The sequence below is a fragment of the Anabas testudineus genome, chromosome 17 (genome assembly GCF_900324465.2).
Source record: "Anabas testudineus chromosome 17, fAnaTes1.2, whole genome shotgun sequence".
Taxonomy (NCBI): Eukaryota; Metazoa; Chordata; class Actinopteri; order Anabantiformes; family Anabantidae; genus Anabas; species Anabas testudineus.
In genome coordinates this window covers 19,184,921-19,199,318 of record NC_046626.1, presented here as the reverse complement: position 1 = coordinate 19,199,318, position 14,398 = coordinate 19,184,921, and positions in this window count along the sequence as shown.

The window sequence follows — 14,398 nt, the reverse complement described above, 5'->3', positions numbered from 1 at the left end:
ACAGGTTAGTGCATTGTCTGAAATTACACAAGTGAACATGTGCAAAACAGATTTAAAGCTTCATCAAATTCTACAGACTTAAACATTACATTTTGTAGATATCAGTTAATATCAGGCAGAACTGGGACAAAAACAAATGATCCATCTGAACTGCAGCCAAAGAGAAAGTGAGTTATGCTGTTTTACCTTTGCTGTCTGGCTGCAGCTGGATGTCCGAGAGCCCCACAGACTCCAGCAGGGACCAGGCGAAGAATGGCACTGACCTCTTCTGAGCCACGTCCCAGTCTGCCAGGACACAAACACATTTCAGACTAATTTGACCTACAGCATCTTCAGAAAGATCTGGACACACTGAGGATATGATTTACGTACTAAACATAAGCCAAAGTTAAAGGAGATCTATGGTATTTTAGCCTGTGAGCTTGCAGCTCCCAGTTCCAAACACATAATGACTTGGAGGATAATTCAATTGTAAAAATGTTGCTGAATTTATTTATCAGTTCTAAACAAACAAATTTTTACACCATCTTTATTTTGCACAAACTAGAGCTCCATCCTCCCCCTCTAAAAACTTTTTTTGATGGTGTATAACTTTGTCGCCTTTGCGGATGTTTCCGTCCTCATTAACCAGCTTATCCCTCGGTTTTGGGGAAATGTGAATGTTTTGTTAATGTCGGTTGTTGTTACTGTTTCTTCTGGCTGTCATTAAGAGGTTGTAGATTATTTAATTTAGCTTCTATAACCCTTTGAAATATAATTAACTTTACTGCGCCCCTGAGAGAAACCTGCCTAATTTATTCATTTCATTTAACCTGGCACGTTAATGAGGAGCAAAGAGGCCAAATGCTTCTGGATACGACAGAGAAACAGGATGCTGCTTGTGTTTGGGATATTTTAACAAGCTTTTGGGTTGAGTTAGACCAAACTACCATTTGTGTCTTTCTCCTGTGAGCTATCGGCCGGCTTTCCTTGCACACACGGAGGCTTGTTTGTCGTCGTTGTTGACTTTTCCTGCTGCGCCTCCTGAGATTCAGCCTCAGTCGAGGAATAGGAGGAAGCTTTCACAGCTACTGTTGTTGTTGTTGTTGTTGTGGACAGGTTGATCTCTGATCGCGGTTTGATTGAGGTGACCGCCCTTCCTCGTGTTGTCTGGGAGATGGTTCTTGTTGAAGTTGACGATGATGATGTTTGAGGATCTTGACCTGCAATAACTAAGTTAATGGAGCCTTTTAACTCATCAAGTCGTGGTTTTCCCAGAGGTGCTAGTTAGTGGCAGCTGGACGCTTGAAGTTCTAGATGTTTAAGTTTTAATTGGAGATGCTTCAGCTGTTCTGACTGATGGGGAGTCCCAGGTTGTTAACTTGTGTGGGGCTGTTAACACTTTAAGGGCTGTGGCAAAAAGCTATTATGAGTCTTACAGTCACGTTAATTTTAGAGGTCAAATATCGGAGACTTCCCCGAAACCAGTGGGAACTGAAGTGTTTTGGATGAGAAGATAAATGTCTTCAAATACTTCAAGCAAATCCAGTTTCCAGTGAACAGCACCACTGGGATCAAGTCATGCTGAGAAACCTGCATTAACCTGTTTACTAGAGTTCACATACTGTACGTAGGTGCGGTGACATGTTCAGCAAGGTGAACGCCCACAAACCTTTACACAACCTCTGGTGGTCCTTTACCACACAGGTTTGAGATGTGTGCTTCCACCCAAACATAATGGATAAATTAAAAAGAGTTGTTCAGATCGAGTTCCCTCACCGAGCTTTATGGAACTGAAAGGAGCAGCAGGTGGTGGAGTGAGGTCTTCTTCCCATGAGCTGTCAGGAGTTGTGGGTGACACAGCAGTGGTCCTGACTGGGCTGCTTTGTCTTGTTGAAGACCATGTTGTCACCCTGGTAATAATGTGTTTATCTGGCAAAGTCCCTGTTTTCAGAAAGACAGAGTGAGGAGAGTAACCAGTGTTAGTGAGCTGCATGAAGTACTGTAGATGTTTATTTGGACTGAACCACACTAGTTGTTGCCTGGTATCAATCAGCTCATCCAGTGTAACTCTCCACTCGACCGCCAATGAACGCGCTTCTCAAAATACCAAACTTGAACTCAGAGTTCAAGGTTGAGTTCACAGTTTGTTAAACCTGCTTTCTGAGATATAAAAAGGGAAAAACATTTCTGCACCGGTGAGCTGACCTTTAGTCGCCCTCAGAAAACTAGCATTCTCCACGCTGACACTCGGCCCTCCTGTCTCCTCTGAAGCAGAAGGTGTTGCAGGTGTAAATGTAAAGCTGACAGCACAAAGGCCTTCAGAAGTTTCTTTACAGGTCAACCTACATTTTCTATTTCTCCCTGGAATTAAAAATGTAATCTACAATACCAAACACGGATTAGTCCAACACTGAAAATACATTTATTAAATAATTGGATTATTTGATCACTCCTGAGGTTTTAAAGCTTTATTCTATATTATCTTATAGTTGATTGGTCACCTTATCTTCACCTTGTGAGTCCTTTTCAGACCTTCATCAGTCTTAAAGTGATGACTTTTACACTATCAATCTGTTCACCCAGATGTTTACTCGTATGTCAGCTCCATGATGCCACATGGAGGCTTTCAAAGAATTTAATGCTGTACTTGATCTGAAATTCCAAACTCACTTCATCACTTAATTTATTGCACTAAAAATGCAAAGAGCAGCTCAGAGCATCAGTATATTGGTAATGGTTTGAGTTAAACACCAGGATTGATGTTAAAAACCTGTCACTGGGTTAGTGTCCACATGTGAAGTGACCTGAAACTTAAGTAATGTTTATGGCACACTGAATGTGTGTAGCATGCTCTCCATAACTGTTATGGATACGTCTGAATGAACACCGAGAGGAACATTTACAGTATGTATCTGTATTAATGACAGAAAGTTGCAACTTTAACAGAGGTTTCTCCATAAATATCTATTATAAATTAATCTTATTTTTACATGTTTATCAGATGTACGTAGGTAACCTCATGTGCAACGATTGGGCCGCTTGAGCTTGTAAAGTGAACGCAGCAATACTGACCTGTGTGAGAAGCCGACATCGAGCTTCCTTTCACCTTGTCTGTGGTTACAGTTGGTGGTGTGGTCGTTGTCAGCGGTGTTACTGTTGTGGCAGGTAACGCAGTTGGAAACTTATCCCCGTCTGAGGAAGAGGAGCAATAATAACAATAGGAATGAGATTTCCAGACCAGAGGTGTTAATGTCACAAACTAAATGCTAAATTCAAGACGAGTGAGTTTAAAGTCTTACAAGACTGTGTCGTTTTTAGCAGCTTCTGTTTTCAGTTTTCTGCAGTATTAAAAATATTATACAGTAGATGTGTTAATGTTAAACTCACCGTGCTCAACTGAAACGTCCTGCTCCTCATCATCCTCATCCTCTTCCTCCTCTTCCTTAGATGCCTCTGAGGGCATCTTGCCATGTGTGGTGGTTAGTTTCCCCTTTTGACTGATCTGTGGTTTTGCTGAAGTCTGTGATAACGTTGTGTTGATGACTGAATCTGAACATCAGATAAAAAAACAACCAAGAATACATTTTTAAATTAATGCTCCACTAAAATCTAGATACAATTACATCTTATATTATTTTATATGATGTGTTGTAATTCAATAAATGCACGTTTTGATTTGTATATTAACTTTCTTCATCACCTTCCTCAGATGACTCCTTCATGGATGTTGGTGTCAGCTCACTGGGAGTTGTGGTCCAAGCAGAGGACGTGATGGCAGCAGGTGAGGATGTTGGTGCAGTCAGTGAAGAGAGTTCAACCTCCCCCGATTCTGTTTCATTCAGTGTTTCTCCGTCATGGACGAACAAAACCGAATCTGCAGCAGAGAATTAGTGACAGTTTTTAATTTACAGAATATTCCAGATGAATATTTCCCTTTAAATCAAGTTTTCTACGTTTGTTGTTCCTTACTGCATTGTTAAATGGCTACTAGGACATATTTTGCATTAAACATGTATTTTTCTTACTTTTGTTTTGACAAAATCAAATTTTATAACAATAAAATAATGTAAAATAACATATACCATCTGTGAAATGTTATTGGCTGCATGATTTCTGGCATTTCTTTCATTAAAATGTTATAAATCAGCACATTAGTCTGTTTCAATTCTCTACGGTTTGAAGTTGCTGTGGATGGACAAATCACACAACACCAGATACATGACCACACGAGTCTCGTGTAGTTTTTACAGTAGTTATTTTCTGTCTATATCCTTCTGAAAGTCACACAGAGCCAGTGCCGTGACCTTTCCTAACAAATCTATTTCCTGTAGTAGTCAACAGTTGCTATGAATCACTGTCCAGTTATAGCTGTCATGTGAACACGATCACTGTAATGTAATGAAGGAAAGTGCAGAACATTCTGTTATCAGTCGTGACCAACGGAGTATTATTGCTCACCCGGACTGAAGGCTGCAGGACTGTGGGTCATCGCATCTTTATTTATCTCTTCCTGCTCAAGTGCTTCCTCTGTAACGTTCTCATTCAAATCTGTAAAAGCAGCGACACATTAGAGAGCGACAGGAAACGCCTGAGCCAAGTGAGTCGTTGAGCAGCAGGAGATGAGCAGCAGGGAAAGTATTTCTGGTGTTCTGGAAGCTGCAGGGTGGTCATCTTGAGCCAAACGTAATTATGAGCAGCTTGGAAAAACACAAGTTTGCCAGAAAAGTAGAAGTATCGGAGAGGACAACAGAAAGTCTATGAAAAGGAGACTCGACAATGAAACTGTTTTACCTTTAGAGATGAAACTCAGGCGTGTCTCTTCTTCTTCAACCTCCTCTGTCCCCGCTTCACCTTGTTCAGACTTCTCTAAATCTAGTCAGAAAAAAAATCAATTAACACGAGCACGTTGCCTTCAAGATCAGAGCTAATCACACTGTACTGAACTGTACAGAAACCTCTTGGCACGTAAACTAACAATAAAAATTATACATCAGTTGAATTCATGAATCTACTGTAGTTCATCAAGTTAGCTTGCAGGGAAATAAAGACAAACCGTTGTGTTGTTTAACCCAAGATCTTAAAACATCCTGCATTTGCTTGATGTCACAATGCAGAAAACCACATGAGATTACCTGCCTAATTTTACATAAACTACATTTAATCCTAAACAGAGTCTGCAAATGTTATTATTATTATTATTAATATTATTATTGCACAAATGCCTTTGAGTGATTCTGCAGTAGTCTATACTGGTGTTGGATCTGTAGGTTTGAGTTGTTCAGTACAGTAACTAACTAATCATTAATACTGTATCCTCATACAGACCTGTTTTTGTATTTAAATCATCCTCGACTGACTGAGTCAGTAGCTTTTAGCTCTGGAGCAACAACGTTCAACTGAGAGCACAGCTCTGATTTACAGCTTCATGCTTAAAAGCACAGAAAGGACCATGATGAAATTATGTTACAGATGTGTCCTAGACTGAAAGTGACTCTGGCCGAGTCATGTATAATATTTTCTAGTATTAAAACAAGAAACGTGAAGGATTGTGTAGGCTTTGTAACAGTGTTTTATAACTGCTGCTATGAGTTTACTGAGTAGGAATAAACTAAATCATGCATCATCCACAGTAGAGATTACATTGACAGGATAATGTGTTCGGGTTCTGTCTGGCCCCTGTGTCAACTCTGTGACCTGTGGAACAATTAAAGAGAGTACCAGCAAGCGTGAGTAGGGCCGGTGGTGAGGTGATGTGGTCAGCGTCCATCCACCCAGTGTCACTCTGGTTATCTGCTCTGCTGTAGATTAGTGGCTCCACCTCTGCTGGTAAAACACAACGACACCTCAGACCGAGTCAAATCCAGGACAAACTGATCATGTTAGTGTTTTTTTTTTCCATCCACAATTAGAAGAAGCAGAATTAACCGATACCTCCTACCACAATTTAAATTTGACTTATTTTTCCCCCTCGTGAGAGTGTGGGAGCTTTACAAAGTGAAGTCGACCACATTATCAGAGCTTTTACCTGACGCCAGGAGGGAAGAGTTGAAGAGCTGGAAGTTCACAGAGTCATTTACAGCTGAGAGAACATCTGGAAAGAGAAGGACAGGTTCAATAAACAAAAGGAATTCAGTTTAGATGATGAAAAGCATCAGTTCTACCTAAAGTCTGAGGCTGTTTGTACCTGAAATAACCTTTTTCCACCAATGACCTCCTCAAATTAAGTTGCTGTCTTTTAACTCTCTTTATTTTATTATCACTATTTCTACACGCAGCAGGTGGCGCGAGTACTTGGCACCAATTCATACACAGATATATATTTAAAGTTGCTCTCAACTTCCAGCTGAGGAGGTTGCAGGGTGGTGATATCAGTAAAATCCTTTTTACTGTTCAAACTGAGAAACTCGACTTGAACTGCCTGACGGGCATCTTACAGCTTCCACACAACCAGCCCTCTGAAGTTGGCTTCTCCACTCCAATAACTCAACTTCTTGTGGTTCTCTCAGACTCCGACTCTCTGCTGGGGTTCAGCATCTATATTAGGACCTGACGGATCAAAGCAACTCTGCACAATCCTTGATTTGTTTTCCCAGCTGTGTGTGGGCAGTAAGCTGCCGGATTAAACGTCAAGAGGTTATTGTTTTAATTGGCTGAGAGGCACAGAGGTGTGACTCAGCCATCTGAGTTTCAACCCAATCAATCGCTTTTTCACATCTAACATTGCTGACTGACTTAGAAACCGACACAGGCCGAGTGACGCACGAGAAAACCGATGCTGCCGTTCTGGTGGTCGGGAGCTCAAAGAAGCCTGACTGTGCGTCATTCAATCAGCGTTTCATCTGAAGTGTGCTGACGTCACACAGACTCACCTTGAGCTCTGAAGGCCTCGTCGGTGCCACTGAGCAGATCTGAAAGACACAATGAAGCTAATGAGAAATTGACTCAGTGTTAATGATGCCAAGCACAGTACGGGCGCTTATGTAATGTAATGAACACAGTTTATAGAATATTAATTCAATTTTAATCCTCAGCTGCAGTGTTTTATGATCCAGTTTCAATGTTAATTATAAAATAACAGGAAATATTTGTATTTTGTATTATACACTGTTTCTGAGGGATGCCGTGTGGGGAGCTCAGTGAAATAAATAGTCTTTACATCTTTAGCCACTATGTTCTCCTCATTAAACGTCTATATTGTCAGTTCTGGGGATGGAGGAGACGTTTGCTTTTGTCAGGCTGCTGTCTCTCCTCTGATTAAGTTACCTGTTTGATTTGTAGCGGAGCAGGACGATTCTGCGAGGCCTCTCAGCGTCGAGTTGTACGAACTGTGACTCATGCAGTGGATGGCAGCTTGGTCACATTCACAAAACCTCTGCTGACACCAATCACCAGCATCTTCAAGTTAACAAAGAAAATAATAATTATAACTGATATCACTTTTATGAAGCTACATGCAGCAGCTAGTTAGACCAGCACCACTGAGGCTCACTAATTAACACATTAGTATGTCTTCATTTTTTTAATCCATACAGAATCCAAAGGGTAAAAAAGAAACAGCAATTTGTAGTTTGACAGTTGTAACATGTCATGTTATTGTCAAGCAGTCAAGCAACCAGTGTCGACTCATTTACTGCACAGACACAAGAGTTGCATTGATCGTCTCAGCTAAGTCTGCACATATGGGCATTAATCAATATGTCAAACTGTACATCTTACCGCAGCTGGTGTTTGCTGTAGCACAAGTGAAGTTGTTCGGGAGGAGAGGCAGCTGGAGCCTGCAGGGGGCAGCGTTCTGGTAACACAATCTGTGAGTCTCACAGCAGCTGCAACGAAGGAGACGTGAGAGAAGGCAAAAGGGAGAAAGGTCACGTCCAAAGTGCCCATTAGGACCACAAACGTAGAGCTTCCTGGATATACAAGGCTTCATGGAGCTCAGATGTAGTGTTAAAGATGACGGAAGAAAAACACACATTAGGGAGATGATCTGAACCCACTTCTTCACACACAAGTGATGATTTATCCTAAAACCAGTCTGTGAACAGCTGGACTGAACTGGCATAGCAGTGGGTAAAGAAGAATTAGAAGATTATTTTTTTCATTTTAACAATAAATTTACTGTGAATCTATAATGATCTGATGAGAACAGTGGATTTTTGTTATATAGACACTACTAAAGACCAATCATTTAAAGCAGAGAGATTTGCTTTTTGGCTCTTCATGGCTTAAAACACAGGTAGAGAGTCATTAAATGAACATATCTCTGGAGGGTGTGTTGATCAATACCAATGATTTTCTCATTTCAAAACATTACGCTCCAGCTGGCATTAAGAAAATCTTTGTGCCCATCTGAGTTTCAGGACTCCACCGCCTGCTATACACACGCTGCCTCCAGCCTGTGAATTCAATTAAGCCACCAGGGTTTAAAGTCAGCTGCATCCGGTTGCTCCTCTAGTCATACTTACATGTCCAGAGCATCCACAGGGTTTCCAGCTGCCACATATCTGCAGGAGCAGCCGTAATCTTCCAGGTCTCGTGGACAAAGCCCCGTCTCGCAGCGAAGCTTCAGAGCGAAATTCAGCAGAGAGGGGAAATTATTGAAGACTGAGTGCAGCCAGGTGAAGCTCTGGCCCAGACAATCTGCATAAAGAGAGGTAACACAAGATGGAACCAAACGAGATAAACACACACGGCCTGTAAGAACAACAAACCTAAACTATTTGACTCCTTCTCCAGTTCGATTTTCTCCATCTGGTAGGTGGAGAGCAGAGTGATTTAATCAGAGATAATCCTGTTGGCAGGAACTCGATTCCAGAGAAGCATGCAGGGCAAAATAAAAAAAAATTTAGGCCACAGCTCTCCACATGTCAGATGTACCCAAAGTGCTGATTAGGACTATAGGTGTCCCACAGCACCATCAACCCTGCTGACGGCAACAGCAGAAACTGTGAGGCAGTAATGCAGCGGGATTAGACGGTGCTGTTTTCTGCTGCCTATCAACACACTGACCCAAACAGAAGTGCATGATTTACTGTACGTGATTAAGTGTTAAGACTTAAACGTAAAATACAATCGACCAGGTGTCCAACATTTGCAGATTCACATAGATGAAGCTGGTGTGTGCTGTGATCTTTAGCAGTGTGTGACAGCAGCACTCCGACCTTTCTGCAGAAACTGTTTATTCCCCACAGGCGTCTTTAAAGCATCATAAAAATACTGTGTTGACTCATCTGTGCTGAACTCTGTGAACCATGTGAATCACTAACTTTGATAAGTTGACTCATTAATCAATGTTAAGCTGGCTGCATGTCTCACAGTTTATTACATGATGTTTTGTTCTCACCAATCATGGGATCTGTGTTTTGGTCACTGGCCTCTGGGTCCAGGCAGAAGATGGAGCTCGTACAAAGTGCTGAGAATAAAGATAAAGAAAGTAAGTAAGGAAGGAAGCTGCTGTTGTGAAGCTAATTCTATTACCGTGACATTTACTGACTGCTCAGCTGGTATGATTACACAAGACACGTAAAAACAACATGGAAAAGACTGTCGGCCTCTGCTTTGTGTATTTCTGTAAGAGGCTGACCCACTTCTGGAGATTCATGTTCCACTTTCTGTAGAAAAATAAGTACTCACCATTCGGAGCAGCAGACAGCAGGAGGATCCACATCAGAAACATGACTCTTACCTGCATTCAGAGAGAGAGAGATGTTTCATAATGAATTATCAGTTCGTTGCAAAAGCAGAAAGCGTCTCAACTCCTGTGAGATCAGATGAGAGTAAAGAAGAACAGATGGGACAGCACATCATTTCTACAGGATCAAATTATTTCATAGTCAGATTCTCGGAGTATTCGGCTTCTCATTGTTTTTCACCAGCAGCACCAAAGAATCCAAACAAAGCTTGGACCAAATAAACTAATATTATATTAATATATGCATGTGAATGTTAACAGTGCTGAATTTTCTACTGTAAAATTAAAGTTTCTACAATTTCATTCTCAGTACTGAGGTTGGCAGAATAAATGGTTGTTTTGAACATGTTGTTGTAATTTTCTGTGCAGCCACTGGAGGCGCTGGTCACTCAGAACTCATGCATCTGCAGCTTAATCCTCATTAAACTGCACCGACTGCGAGTGAAGAATATTTGTTAAATAACATACCAGTTCAGTTACAAATGAGCTCCACGCTGTCATTACTGCAAAGACTTTGTCAGCGACCTTAATCCCCTCCAGGTGATGTGGGAACCTTACACCAAATCAAAGAAACAATATCAGAGGGGAGCAGAAATGTGATGCGTTTTTTTTTTTCCCCTCATGTGTAACAGAAACCCGACGTTGTGCCTCCATAAATGACCCCGTCACTGCAGCACTGATTGCTGCCACACTATACAAGATGGATGACCTTCTCCACTCGCTGTGTCAGCGTCTTTAATGGCTTTAAACAGCTCGGCCCACCTGTGGCTCGGCTCAGCTTGGCACATTTCACTAAAAAGTGGGGAACTTATTAGTGGTTCTGAGCACTGCAATGCAGTAGAAGTCACTGGTTTTATTCAAGAGTTTAATTATTTAATCTGATGCAGAAATGATCAATGTTGCACATTAATCTACAGCACTGTCTCCCCCTTTACTCCCAAATCATGCACAGTACCCATGATACCCCCAGCTGGAAAACACTGCACCACAACTGCCAAAATGATAAAAATGCATCTTAGAGATGCCCAAGCTGGTGTAACATCTTTTGTTCTGAGCTTAATTAAACATCTATACACTGTATGTGCATGTTTCAGGTTAGTTTGTTCTTTAAGCTGCCATCTTAGCCACATTTTTTTTTAAACTACCTGTTAAAATAAATCTGAATATTCAAATTTAGCTGCTGTAGTACAGAGACAAACATGCACAGCTGCAGTTATTCACGCCCCTGGTCGTCCTCCCTAAACCTCATGCCCACCCCATGTACAATTTTGTACATTTACCACTGGAGAATAGATTTCGGTCAATAACTATTCAAACTCAGAACATGACTGTGAGGGCACAGACAGTTGTTTATGCATCAATACACTCCCATGTTCTTGTGAGTTTTATACGAAGCTTCAGAAGTTTCCATAATTAAATCAGTCTCTGTGTCCGAGTTACAATCTATTTAAACTTCCATCCTTTTGTTTTTCTGGATAGTCGCTCCCTGCAGTGTAGGAGCAGTGGGATACTTTCTACAAGCTGTTTGTGGGTTTGCTGTTTTTAATCAGCCATTAATTCTCAAGTTGTGCTCTAAGCTAACTTCTAAGTGCACTGCTGATTTGAATTTTGTCAGTTTTATCCCATAATTATTTTTGAATAAAAGCACTCTGACTTTGTTTAGATTATACAACATACATGCATTAGACACTGATCAACATTTTTAAAATGTTTGTCCTCGATTTGTCTCCGTCTCTGCACCATGTAAAGAGCTAGAATAAGTGATCTGGAAAAAAAAAAGCACTGGACAAAAAACAGAGGCATCCTCAAAGGACCAGGCTGCTGCTCTGATATACAGTAAACAGCCACACTGGTCAGAAATGGACAGAAATAAGCCATTTGCAAAACTAAGAGTCTGCATGTGCTGCATGTGGAGCCCATTTCTCAAAGGACGATTATCACAGTAGGAGAGTTGCTGTAAGAAAAAGTCTGAAGAGCACAGCTGCGCCTTCACCAGCTGAGCTAACAGCAGCTAACAAGGGGGTAAGTGCATATAAATGCATAGTGTGTGTTGTTATTTATCAATCACCCAAACTAAAGTTCAGTAGAAAGTGAGATTGTGGCTAAAAAGATGATCACGTTACAGCTATGATGACATCAGCCATGATCACGTTACAGCTATGATGACGTTACACTCATGACCACGTTACACTCATGACCACGTTACACTCATGATCACGTTACACTCATGATCACGTTACACTCATGATCACGTTACACTCATGATCACGTTACAGCCATGATCACGTTACAGCAACACTACAGGATGATTGTGTCAATATTTACCCAGCTTGGCAAGAAACTAATGTGAATGTAAAGATGTGTCTCATTGATTCATGTTTCCATCCATAGAAAGTTAATTCCTGCTCAAATTCAAACCCAACATGTGTTTGTACTGCGTTTCTGATTCACTGTGTAACATGCTGGTAAAGAACTGACTTCTAAAGGTACCATGTTTCATGCACTTTAAGTCTCAGCTGAACTCTAGATGAGCATCTAACGAGGACTGTGCAGGTTTACAGCATAGTTGCTGATGAGAAGTTGGCTGCTGTGGAGAGTAGAGCTACTCACACACACACACACACACACACACACACACACACACACACACACACACACACACACACACACACAACATCAATATTGTTTTAAGACAGACTTTAAATTGCCTGAATCCATCCTTTAAACCCTCTGACTGCAGCTTTAGTGGGCAAACTACTGTAACTTGCAATCTGACTGCTAACAATCTGGCAAAGTGGGATCTTACTGGCACCTCTCCCAGCTAGTTAACAAGTAGTTTACACTGTGTGTGTGTGTGTGTGTGTGTGTGTGGGGGGGGGGGGGGGGGGGGGGGGGGGGGGGTCATTTTCATGTGTGTGAAATTTAAATAATGTTTTAAACCATGCACCACTGAACTGGGCACCAACCTGCAGTCAGGTATCTGTTCTCCCTAATGGTTCTCCTATGGTTTATACACAGCAGAACAGCAAAACACTGCATCAATTATGCAGACTTGCAGGTCTCAGACGGGGCTTATTGGATTTTCATGCTAGCTACAAACTTTACTGGTTTAAAGTTAGTGTTTGAGTCAGTTATTGTTGGACTAAATCTCACTTGAGTTTCACTAAGAAAACTTAACGAGCAGCACGTCTCTGCCTTCTACTACTGGAAACACTGATACTGAACCAGACAGGAAATAAACCAAGAAAGCAAAAATGGTTAAAATGGTACAAATAGAAATCAGTGAGGAGAATCTTACCTTATTTGTTGGGTGGTGGCTGTAGAAGTTGCTGGTTGAGTCATTGAACGTAGGTTCGTGTGAAACTCTGTGTCGATGTAATAAATTAGACACAACTGATGCACATTAGCAGCCAATATAGAGCGGAGAAGCCTTTTTAGTGTTTGAAGTCGAGTTTCCCAATAGAATAAACTCTCAGCTTCACTACTCGTGCTTATCAAACCTACCTGAGGGGCGGGGGGGTCCTTCAGTTCAGGTCTTATTGGCTATCAGGTGACACCTGAGCAGGAGCTTATCATAGTTTGGTTCCTGTGCAAGTATTTAAGGCTTTAACAGAGGTGGGGTTCTGATAGGGGGACCCACAGAGTGGTCTTTGTCCCACTGGGGGCTGGATCTATGACCCAGGATTTGACCTGGTCTTATCTGATCTTCCCAAGAGTTCAGATCAATGACTACCCACTGAAGCAGGGGAGATGCTTCAGTGAACAGGGGGACTGAGAGTGGGGCATTGTGTTGGACAGGTGCGTCTGTTGGGGAGGATGGTGCAGAGGTTTGTGTTAAATGATACACAACAGACATAAATACACTTTTATAGTTGTCACGTGTGTTGATTTGACTGTTTTCCTGGGGATAGGTGAAGATACATATCATACTGTACATTTCATTTAAGCTAAATATCGTTCATCTATAAACTAAAAACAGGATCTAAGCTTCATAAAATACACCCACTGGTCTCTGGAGTTTTACGCTGCATCGTACAACATTCACTTTTAATTTAGTGAGAAACAATATCACCATTTGAACATGTGATACCTTTAATGTCCTTATACTTATCCTCAATGTGGGAAAACTCTACATCCTCCATATGGAACTACAGCCAATCAAATGTATCTTGAAACTAATTGTAATCTTTGCTTGTTGACTTGAATGTTGACCATGAATAATCTTTTGTTGACTAAATTGCTTCAAAGGACCTTTTTAAAAGCAGCAGTGTTTTAACTTTACAATTCAAACAGTTGCCAATTAAAGAGAAGTCGTGTGAACATTTCACATCTGTGTAACTCACTGAACTGTAGCCTCAGAGCTCTGCCAGATTTTTATTAAACAGATGAAAGAAAAAACTAAAATTGGTTTCTTTATACAAAGACAAACTCCTAATCTTTTTTCCAAACAGAACACGACGTTTCTTAAATAGTCCTGGACGGCAGTGTTGTCGGCCCTAAAAGCTAAAACAAACACTGTGTAGATTATAGTGATGAATATCAACATATGATGTGTAGACGTTGTACTGTTGAGTCAAATATTTTCATTTTAAGCAATTTTCAAATCCATCCAGGTTAGAAAGAAATCACCAGATTCTCCAGATGCTCCACAACTACACTGTAGTTTGTATTTTCAGTCGCGCTCTGTAATAATGAACAGCTCTTTGTTTCTCTCTGCCTCCACTCAGG